Genomic DNA, 11,922 nt, shown 5'->3' with positions numbered 1-11,922 from the left:
CACGGAAACAAGACGAGCGTGTCATATGTTTAGTGTGGAATATGGAACTGTCCTCAGCATATTCAATCGTTCTCTCCCTTGTTCTAATCACCTTCTTCACTTGTGCATGGAAAGTACTGTGTTTGTTTTGGCTGAAGCCGAGGAAGCTAGAAAGATGTCTGAGACGGCAAGGTCTAAATGGAACCTCTTACAGTCTTCTATTTCAAGACCTGAGAGACAATACGAGAATGGGCAAGCAAGCACAATCTCAACCAATTACTCCTTTCTCAAATGACGTCGCGCCTCGCTTGCTCCCTTTCTTTCATCACTCCATCAAGAAATACGGTACGCATTGCATCAAAGTAGAGATACAGTTGAACTGTTAGCCGAAGGTATAATATCATTGATTTGACAAACTCAATTTCTTGGTATAAAACAGTATACAATTTCAATTCATAAGAAGGTGTCATTTTTAGCTAAAAAGCTGCTAAAGAATGTGTATATATATATTTGTGGTCTCTTTTCAGCACTTCAATCGAGATATATTCATGAAAATCCTGCAATAATGTAAATTTTAAAACATTGAGTGTCGATTTTAGGAAAAGTAACATGAAAAATGAATGACAGCTATGAAGCGACCGATGGTCAATAAATTATGTAAAAAATATTTGTTGCAGGGAAGCTTTGCTTTACATGGTTTGGGCCAACGCCTGTATTGACCATCATGGACTCAGACATGTTGAAACAAATATTTTCACGGATCAATGAGTTCGAAAAGCCACATCCCAAGGCCACGGAAGATCTCTTAGTATCAGGGCTCATCATGATTGAGGGTGAGAAATGGGTCAAACATAGAAAGATCATCCACCCGGCTTTTCACTATGAGAAGTTGAAGGTATTATGGCTTGCAGCAAATAGTCTCTTTACCAGTTGCAACATCTAACGGAACTTAAAATAATTGATAGTTAAGAACTTTGTACATTCAATTCATTTAGCTTTCTAATTGTTGAATAATGACAGTATGTAGTAACTGCAACATGTTCAAGTTGTGAGGAGATGATTAGGGGATGGAAGAAGCAAAGTTTGGCAGGCGAAGTGGATGTGTGGCCTGACCTTCAGCATTTGACGGGTGATGTACTCTGTAGAGCTGCTTTCGGTGTAACCTACAACCGAGTAAAGAGCATCCTCCCCCTTCAACAAGAACAAATTGCCCTCACTAACAAGATTCTTCAGTTCGTGTTTATTCCCGGGTGGAGGTAAGTCGAGATTGATTTAGCAATCATTTATCCAAAGATCTTTAACTGTTTCAAAAGCATTTGACAAGAAAAGAGAGTACCAAAATTCACTTTGACTTCCTCATTCCTTATCCATCGAGTCAGTTGCAACTTTCCACAATTGACTCGTGATTTTGCAAATCATGTGTTGATCGATCTTTAAGCATCTTGCCACACAAGGAACTAGAAAAGTTTCTAAAGTCAATGTTCTTATGATTTTTCTATTCATGGATAGTGGTTGGATTGTAATTGCAAGGTAGCATATAGGGCACGCTGCAATTTTTTCCTCTCAAAACAATGTCTAGTAAGGCAAATCTTCTATCTTCTATCGAGCTCTTACTGAGATTGCTGTTTTCCAACCTCTATACTCAATAGAATGGATGAAAATGGTTGAGTGCATTTATGTACCGGGACACGTATAACTTGTAGAAACTAAATTAATGTGTGAAGTTTTCATCTTGAAGTTAATTTTCTTATAAAAACATAAAAAAAAAAAAAAATGCAGCCTCTTGCCTACCAAACTGCGGAAGAGGATGAAAGAAATCAACTGCAAAGTAAGAGGATTGTTGGAAGACATAGTGACCAAAAGAGAGAGGATGTGATTGGAGAGTGTAAAGCATTCAACTTTGCGGGTCAAGATACGACTGCTGTTTTGCTGACTTGGACTCTGATTTTGTTGAGCAAGTACTGTTGGGAATAACGGATCCCCGAAAACCGGATTCGACACTAAATCGAACCCCTAAATCAATGCGGAAGACGAAGCCCGGGAAAACACGTATCACCGATCGTAAAGCACACCACGGAGTCGAGCGTACCTTGTTAGCCACAGATTAAACACCAATGCCGAAGATAGAGGAAGAAATTCTGATCCGATGAATGCCAATTTGTCTTTAAGGGAAGACCGTGTCACCGTAAGCGTTTTTCTTCTTTTTCTTGGAGGGAGAGAGGGAGAGGAACGTACGTACGTTCTTATGCCAAAGGGTGCCTTCTCCCTCTCTCTCCTCCCTTTTATACCTTCCCCCTCCACGGGCCCTATTCCCGTGGGCCGGGCCTTTTGGGCCCAGCATGGGCGGACGAGCCTTAAGCCCATCACCAATTAAAACCATCATCTCCCACTCGCACATGGTGGGCCGAACAAGATTCTCTTTACCTCTCTTCAACATTCATACCGGTGAATAATCCGTGCGACCAGCATACTTTGAGAGCTCGTTGCTATACATCTGTTAGGAATATATAGCAGCTCATAATGAGCATCACATCCTGAGTAGATTTAGTATGCAGTACCCTAGATCGATCGATCACATTCATATCTCTCTTGATCTCTTTTAAACAATGATATATATATATATATATATATATATATATATATTGTATTCACAATTATGATTATCTCAAAGACAGTCATAATTGGTTAACCGGTGAATACAAAAACTGCAATGTGATTCTCCAAATTCGATCTTCCTCTTCCCTTCAACTCTTAATTTCAGTTTAGCTTGCTTTTCTAGAAATGCCCCATTAGATCGAATCAAACTCATGACCATTGGCAACATCCTAAGATAGCAAACACTAAATAGAAATCTTGAGAATAAGTAAGAGTCATGAGGGGACTAAAAATTGAGGAACTCTTTTTCTCAAGAGTCTCACACGACATAAAAAGTTGAGATCAAACTTTTGCCACTCTTATTGGTCATCTCATGCATACGTAGTATGAAATACGTATTACGGTATTAACTCCTTTCCCATGGAGCGTATGTCTACACCTTTCAATACCGTACAGATGATAGTTCAGACATACCCAATGTCTAACTTGAGTTCACGTATCTACTCATTTACAAAATTCATCAGAACTCACATCTGGCATCTTAGACAGATAAAGTAAAATATGTGGGGTATTTTACTTTCAGACATAATAAGTATTATGTCATCATCTTAACACTCAGTTAAGGCGACATACATGTTTTAAGCTTGAGCTCTCGATTATCACATAGATAATAAGCTTAAAAACAGTCTCATCTCTATTTATCACACAGTAAATAGAGGCAATTACCCGTGTGAGTGGGCTAATCTCATATCTGTCCGACATACTTTCCTAACTTAAAGTAATGCACTGAGCATTAAGATGCATAAAGATCAAACAAAGATTTATAGGCATTAATGATGAAAACACAAATTCATCAAATGTGAACTCTTAGGGAAATTACAATATTCAGTACATCATCCTCTACGCAATCCTAGAGATTTCATATGGCCACAAAAACACATCTCTAGGTATTGGCTTTTCCATAGGATCTGCTACCATTCTATGCGTAGTATGTACTCTAAGTTCACATCTTTTCGTGCAATCATATCCTTGACAAAAGTATACTTGGTATCTATATGTTTGGTCTTGCCATGATATTTTGGATCTTTGGTGTATGTTTTTGCTGCTTGGCTATCACAGTTAACCAACAATGAATCTGCAGCACTTCTAATAACACCTAAATGATCCAATAATCTCTTAAGCCAAACATCTTCTTATACTGCTGCTGATAATACCACGAACTCAGTTTCCATCGTGGACAAGACTATACACTTTTGTTTTTTACTACTCCAACACATGGTGCCATTATTCGGTAAGAGAACAAACCCAGAGGTAGATTTTCTTTCATCTAAATCTCCTCCCCAATCAGCATCAGAATAGCCTTTGAGTTGTAGATCCTTTTCCATAATAACTCAACGTATAATCAGCAGTCCACTTTAGATACCTCAGTATTCTCTTAACGGCTTTCCAACGTGCTTGACCTGGATTGGATTGGTATCTACTCACAATTCCAACTGCAAAACATAAGTCAGGTCTTGTACATATCATAGCGTACATCAAACTCTCAACAGCGCTAGCATAAGGAACATATTTCGTTTGTTCCTTCTCTTATGGAGTCCTTGGACACAGTCTATGGCTCAATCCTCCACCTTTCGCAATAGGAGTGTCTATGGGTTTACAATCCCATATCATTTATCTCAAAGTTGGAAGACAACCAACTTTTTGACAAGTATTGACAAGCTCCATATTGCTTCCGGCAATTAGTATATCATCAACATATAATGATATGATCACAAATTGATCCTTGGATCTTTTGATATATATATACAATGATCCTCATCTATCATTGTAAAATCATATGCTATTATGGCATTATGAAATCGTATATACCATTGTCTTGACGACTGCTTAAGGCCATATATCGACCCCTAAAGTCGACATACCTTTTCTTCTTGGCCTTTCACTATGAAAATAGCAGGTTGTTCCATATAAGTTCCTTCCTTTAATTCTCCATTGAGGAGAGCAGTCTTTACATCCATTTGATGTAACTCAAGATCCATACTAAACACTATTGTCAGAATTATGCGAATAATGGTAAATCTCACTACATGAGAAAATGTATCTTAATCATCAATTCCTTCTTGTTGATTATACCCCTTCGCCACAAGTCGAGCCTTATGCCTTTCTATCGAGCCATCAGCCTTTCGCTTTATTTTGAGAACCCACTTGTTCCCAATAGCTCTACGTCCCTTTTGGAAGATCAACCAGTTCCCAGAGTTGGTTTGATTTCATTGACTCCATTTCCTCTTTCATTGCATAAATCCATTTTTCTTTACTAGGGCAATTTAGAGCCTCATTAATATTTCTTGGCTCATCCTTATCTTGCGGAGCAATCATAAAAGTTTCCCCTTCAATGTCAAAACGTCGACGGGGAATACTTTGGCGACTTGTTCGCCGTATGGGAGATTGTGCACTTAGCACATCATTCCCAATTATGCTCCCACTCGGATTAGATAATGACGATATCATCTCATCATGTGGTTGTAATTTGAGAATGAGTTGAATTCAATTCATCACTTCTCATATTACTCCCACTTGGACGAACTCCACTAACATCATTATCCTGATCCAAGGTCTTAAATAGGGAACAATCTTCCCCTATTTCACCATTCTTAGGAAATTCATCCACTAAGAATGTGACATCCCGTGATTCAAATTCAGTTATACTCCCACTTTCCTGCTCACCTACGAACACATACCCTTTCAAGTGTTTGGAGTATCTCATTAAAATACTCTTCTTTCCTTTAGGACCCAATTTCCCAGACTTGTGAGAGGACTTATGAGTATATGCAGTACAACCCCTTGGCTTAAGTAAACTTAAGTCCGGTTTTCTACCTGTCCATTACTCATATGGAGTGGAACTAACTGATTTGGAAGGCACCCGGTTAAGTATATAGGCAGCAGTTAACAACGCATCACTCCAAAAAGTGATAGGTAAGTTAGCATGCGCCATCATGGACCTAACCATTTCCAATAGGGTTCTGTTTCTTCTCTCTGCAACACCATTTTGTTGAGGAGTATATGGAATAGACAACTGTATTTCTATTCCTTTTCACCACATAATTTTCTGAACTCATCAGATAAATATTCTCGACCTCGATCGGATCTTAATGCTTTTATTTTCTTGTCTAATTGATTTTCTACCAAGTTCATAAACCTTTTGAAAACAACTTATTGCTTCAGATTTATGAAAAATCAAATAGACATATCCGAATCGAGTATTATCATCTATAAAAGTGATGAAATAAACAGCCCCATGCCTTCCTCTCACATTCATTGAACCACAGACATCATAATGGATTAAATGCAGAGGAAATTCAGCTCTTTTATCCTTTCCAAATGGTTTCCTTGTCGTTTTCCCTACTAGGCAATACTCACATATTAGCAAATCGATTTTTTCAATGTTACCCAACAAGCCCTCTTTGGCTAGTTTATTCATATGTTGTTGGCCAATATGACCAAGTCTAGCATGCCACACATTCACATCATTATCTTATGAAGTATAAGACATGAAACAAGGGAATAACATATATTGACATCACCACAGTCAACATTTAGTACAATAAAACCATCTAGAAAGTGACCACAATCATAGTAGTTTGTATCCAAATACAAATCTACACCGTTATTATGGAAGTTCACACTAAAACCAAGCTTAACCAACACTAAAACAGACATTAAATTTGGACGAATCTCCGGAGCAGTTAGAACATCATGTAGGAACAAGTTGCGTCCACCGCGCATGTTCAATTGGCAGGTGCTAATCCCTTTAACTTCAGCTCTGGAGTTGTTTCCCACATAGATCCACTTAGTTCCAATTGGTATTCGTCGGAATTCCACGAAGGATTCTCTATCCTTCGCTACGTCGTCTGTTGCTCCTGAATCTACAGTCCACAAAGGATTGGATTCAGCTAATAATGCAGAACTTGACACATAAGCAAAGTTCTCAAATGTACAAGAGGTGTTTACCTTCTTTGGCTCACGACAGTCGCGAGCATAGTGACCCTTCTTGTCACAGTTGTAACACCTCACTCTTGACATTTTCTTCACTTGAGGACGTTTTCCTCTCTTGTGTTGGTTAACTCTTGATCTCTTGCAATAAGGACTTGATCCTTTGCATTCCCACATATTGAACGAATCAATACGCTTGCGCTTAGAGCTCAAAGCCCTTTATGAGCTAGAACCAGCATTGCAAATATTTATTTTCAGCTCACATGCCGTTAAGCGGTCCTCTACCAGCTCAAGGTGGCGCACAGCATCCTCAAGATATTCCATAACATGGTCAAGAGCTTCTAGTGCTTCTTGCTTTTCCAGCACATATTGAATCTTCATATTCAATATTTCACAATTGTTGCCGTTCATATCAGCAATTACGTTCTTAATTGCTGAAAACATCGATCCAACACATCGACATACATGTACGAATAATTAATACCTATCATTTATGCATCCCTGTTTGCATAGACCCATCATATTAATGAATAATTTCAAGTAAGGTTTCAGAATCAAAAGGTCACTACGTTTCCAATCATCCTCCAAAAATCCTAACTTAAAACTATCATTAATATGATTGTCATATGCAAAATCAATTCTATGAAGCTACAAAAAACTTCTATAACTACCCACATCTAACTACCCACAACAATCAGCAATTAACAGAAAGCAACAGATAATTGACATCCAATAAAATAATAATGCTTTCAACTAATACAACAATTTATTACACTAAGTAATATGTCCAAAAAGAAATATCAACATATAAAGAGATATTCACACAGAAAAATCTCAAACTAATCTAAGAAATAAATGGGGAATGTCCCTTCTAATCTATCAGTCAAAACATCTGAGAAAACTGAAGGCACATTTGCCAACCATGAGAAAACTTTTGGAGAGCTTTCATGTCGCCACCAAGGCGCATTTACTCTACACCATGTGGCGCTCAATCTAAGGGTTGAAGTTTTAGCCAACTTAATCCTATAGTACTCTCTTACAAAAGCATCAACTAGATTCCTATAATCCGGGACCACGTTGACCTCCCATAGCCGATCTAACACTGCTTGCCATTCAGGTGGAAGAGTGTTCATCAAAGCCGGCACATTCTCAAAATCCGGCATAAGATAACCATTCCGATGATTTCGTATCATCCGATTGACCTTGACCATGTGTGATACTAAATCACCATCAAGCCACCGATAATCAGCTAACTCTTTCATCAGCCTTTTCAGTTTAGCTCTTCCTTCGTCCGTTCTGGGATTGCAGGTATCCGTGCATAACGCATCATAGTTCCCGCAACAAATGCGTAACTAAAATGGATCACTTATAATCCACAATAAACAAAATGGAAAATACATAATTTTCCATGATTCATGTAACAAATGTAGAATAAAAAATGTATTACCTATAACCCACACAAACATAATTGAAAAAGAAACAAATTCTTTTTTTTTTTTTTCGGGTCAACGGTCAAAGTCAACGGTCGGTCAACGGTCGGTCAACGGGTCAACAGTCAAGCCGTCGGACCGGTCGGGCCGGTCGGGCCGGTTCGGGTGAACCGCCCGCACGTGCCGCGCGCGTGCGCGGGCTAACGTCACGCAGACGTCATCCGGCACATGCCGCGCGCGTGTCGGGTCTCGCGGTCGGGTCGGATCGCCGGCCGATCGCCGCCGGTGACCGCCCGGCCTAACCGGGCGTCACTGCTGACGTCATCGATGACGTCACCCCAACGGTTACTAATCGTTGGATGACGCCATGCCGACGCCAAGCACGCGCCGGTCTATCGACCGGCGCGTGCGTGCTTCGCATTGGCCGCCGGCACGTGTGGCACACGCGCTGGCCGTTGCAAGCGCTTCGGGCGCGTGGTGCCCACGCGCAGTGGCTTCTGGCCGCGCGTGTGGGCGCATCCGGCGTCTTCCGGCGACGCACGACATGTCGCTGGACTCGTCTCGACGTCCTCTTTCGCCTAGTGCTTTCAGAATTCGATTTCGACTTATGAAAACTCAGAAAAATAGCCGAACAGCGCTCAGGTGTCGGGATTTCTCGCCAAAATCCGTACGGCCAAAATTTTTCGCGAAAAATCAATCAAAAAGACATCAAACAGGTCGGGAAAAACGTAAACTAGGGCTCTGATACCAATGTTGGGAATAACGGATCCCCGAAAACCAGATTCGACACTAAATCGAACCCCTAAATCAATGCGGAAGACGAAGCCCAGGAAAACACGTATCACCGATCGTAAAGTACACCACGGAGTCGAGCGTACCTTGTTAGCCACAGATTAAACACCAATGCCGAAGATAGAGGAAGAAATTCTGATCCGATGAATGCCAATTTGTCTTTAAGGGAAGACCGTGTCGCCGTAAGCGTTTTCTTCTTTTTCTTGGAGGGAGAGAGGGAGAGGAACGTACGTACGTTCTTATGCCAAAGGGTGCCTTCTCCCTCTCTCTCCTCCCTTTTATACCTTCCCCTCCACGGGCCCTATTCCCGTGGGCCGGGCCTTTTGGGCCCAGCATGGGCGGACGGGCCTTAAGCCATCACCAATTAAAACCATCAAGTACCAAAAATGGCAAGACAGGGCAAGAGAGGAAGTCCTGCAAGTTTTCGGTAACAACGAACCTGATTTTGATGGGTTGAGCCGGCTAAAAATTGTAAGGATTCTCATCGTATTGTTGTCTGCTGTTTATCTAGATTTCAAGTATATGCTTGAATTTCAAAACTCGCATCAAATAAATGGTTTTCTGCCAAAAAAAAAGGAAAAAGAACGAACGGATGAAAATGGAAGGCCAAAAATTGAAGGAAATATTGTGACCACCTGACCTAAAATCTAATTGCTGTTCTTCCCTGTCCCCCAAACTGAAAGAATATATATAGGCTATGGAGAATGGAGACATGTGGATCGTGCCTTCTCATTCGAAGTTACAAAGTAGATCACAGGAATGATATTAAGTTTGATAAATTTGGTCCACTAGGCAAGGTTTAGATAATTTAATTGTTACATTTTCAATGTCTTTTTGGATAAAAACAGGTTGACAACAATTTTTTTTTATGCAGCTAAGCATGATACTGAATGAGATGCTCAGGTTATATCCGCCTGGACTTATGACGATGAGAACAGTTCAAAAGACAACCAAGTTGGGAGATATACAAGTACCTCCAGGAGCTGTGCTTCTTGTGCCGATGATCCTGATCCACCATGATCCAGAGATTTGGGGTGATGATGCCAAAGAGTTCAATCCAGAGAGATTCTCCGAGGGAGTCTCAAAAGCAACCAAGAACAAGCTCTGCTTTCTCCCTTTCAGTTGGGGTCCTAGAAATTGCATTGGCCAAAACTTTTCTTTCACTGAAGCCAAAGTTGCTCTGACCTTAATTTTGCAGAATTTCTCGATGCAGCTATCTCCTTCTTACAAGCATGCCCCTATTCCTATGCTCACTACTCATCCCCAGTATGGAGTCCCCTTGACCTTGACTAGAATCGGATCGTTGGATCGTATTTAATCAGATTCTGTGCTCTGCTTGCTTCGTTGCGTGCCTAAAACAGTTGTCATGTTTGTTAAAGAATAAACCAAAAGTCATTTAAACATATGATTCCTTCTTGACTAGAAAAGTGGTTCTCAAGCTAGTTAAATGTGTGTTTTACGTCCTCTTTCTTAATTCTTCACTACTCACCAGCATGCTCTTCTTGGATTGACCTAGTTAACGGTGTTTTACTTCTTTGGTGCCTTCGAAACCCTAAGGCATCTTCAGCCAAAAAAAAAAAAAAAGATACATCGGATGCACGAATTATTAACTCTGTAAAGCCACTTTTATTAAAAAGAGAAAGAAAACACTGCATGCAAGTACTTGACTGATTTAGAAGCAACAGAAAGAAAATGAGGCCCACATCCCATTGTATTTTTTCCTCTCATGATGGCCTCATGCTCCGTAAGATTTATTCCTGTTCATGCAGTCTACTTGCACAATTTTCAAGAATACGATTTGCTAGTGAAGTGACGGCCAAAAATTCCAAAAAATGAGAGCATGAATTTGTTGTACTCTCAACACAAACAAAACCCCAGTTTTCAAAGATTCGAAAAAAGCAAAAACTTTCCCTTAAAGGACAAATATCCACCGAATAAAAGAAAAGGACAAGTTTTCATTCTTAGGACAAAACTAAACCCATTTTTCAAATGATCCCAAATCAAAGCACAAAGTTTTGCTCGAGCGACAAAAATAACGAATAGCTTTTCTGACCAAAGGGCTTATTTTTCGTCTACAACGGCTAATGATGTTGACGGGTACTATGGACGCATCGGTTGAGCCAAATCAACGCCGTAAACATTTAAACTAAGAAGACGTTGTTTCAATAGTATTTTGGTTCATTCTCTTTAGATAACGAAGAGAAAAAGAGTTTAGCTCCCAATCGAATTCGTAGATTAGATGGCAAGGGTTTCACCACAAGATGAGTCCGCAAAGTATGGTTTGGTAAAATATACATTTTGAGCTAATTTGTAGATTTTTGGAAAATCGTGAAGTCTGGTTGAGTTTCGAGTTTGCAAATTAGGGTTCCAAATGATCTCTACTTAAGCAAACTGAGCAACTAATCCATTACAGTCTAAGCACTGACGTTGTTTTGGCTTGGTTGACATGTCTATTTTGCATGAACAATCATTGGTCACGTGAGATGCCAAATAAATTTGACGAAAAAACCAATGATCGATATTTTTGTCGCTTGAGTAAAAATCCATGCCTTTTTATGGGTCGTTTGAACATGGGGTTATTTTTCTCTAGAGGGTATAAAGTCGTTTCTTTATATCCGTTGGACCCGTTGGACATTTTTCGTCATGCTTTTTTTCGTGTGATTTGAGACTATTTTTGTCCTAAGGTATAAGTTGGTGCTTTTATCTGGCATTTGGCCTATATATGACATTGTATATGACAAAGCGTACTTCAGAAAAAATTATGTTTTTAACATGATAGGCAGCATTAAAAGTCTTACATGAATGATCCGAAAAATGTATTGCCTGCTCGAACAGCGAAGCACGTCACACTTAATATAAAGTTCAGTGTCAAAACTATACGATCAATCAATTCGATGCCAAAACTTTATGAGAAATAATTTTGATGCTCAAACTTTTCAGACTTTTCAAAAGCATCCATTTAAATAACTTGAGCAAGTGTACATTATTAAAATAATATTTAAGTCTATTTTTCCAACGATATAAATTACCTATATCACTTAGTGATCCCCTAATAAGTTGTGGCATTAAGGTGATCGTTTTAAAAGTTCTAGCACCATAGTGATTGACTTGGCATAAAATTCTTCCATGTGATTGA

At 39.6% G+C, this 11,922-nt stretch overlaps 1 pseudogene; it reads left to right on the top strand.

The window, feature by feature from the left end:
• Positions 1 to 205: 205 nt before the first annotated feature.
• Positions 206 to 10,131, top strand: LOC104455006 (annotated as a pseudogene).
• Positions 10,132 to 11,922: the final 1,791 nt, after the last annotated feature.

This window comes from Eucalyptus grandis, chromosome 7 (assembly GCF_016545825.1).
Source record: "Eucalyptus grandis isolate ANBG69807.140 chromosome 7, ASM1654582v1, whole genome shotgun sequence".
NCBI lineage: Eukaryota > Viridiplantae > Streptophyta > Magnoliopsida > Myrtales > Myrtaceae > Eucalyptus > Eucalyptus grandis.
The sequence above is the reverse complement of the archived record's forward strand: the minus strand, read 5'-3'. Positions and strand labels throughout refer to the sequence as shown.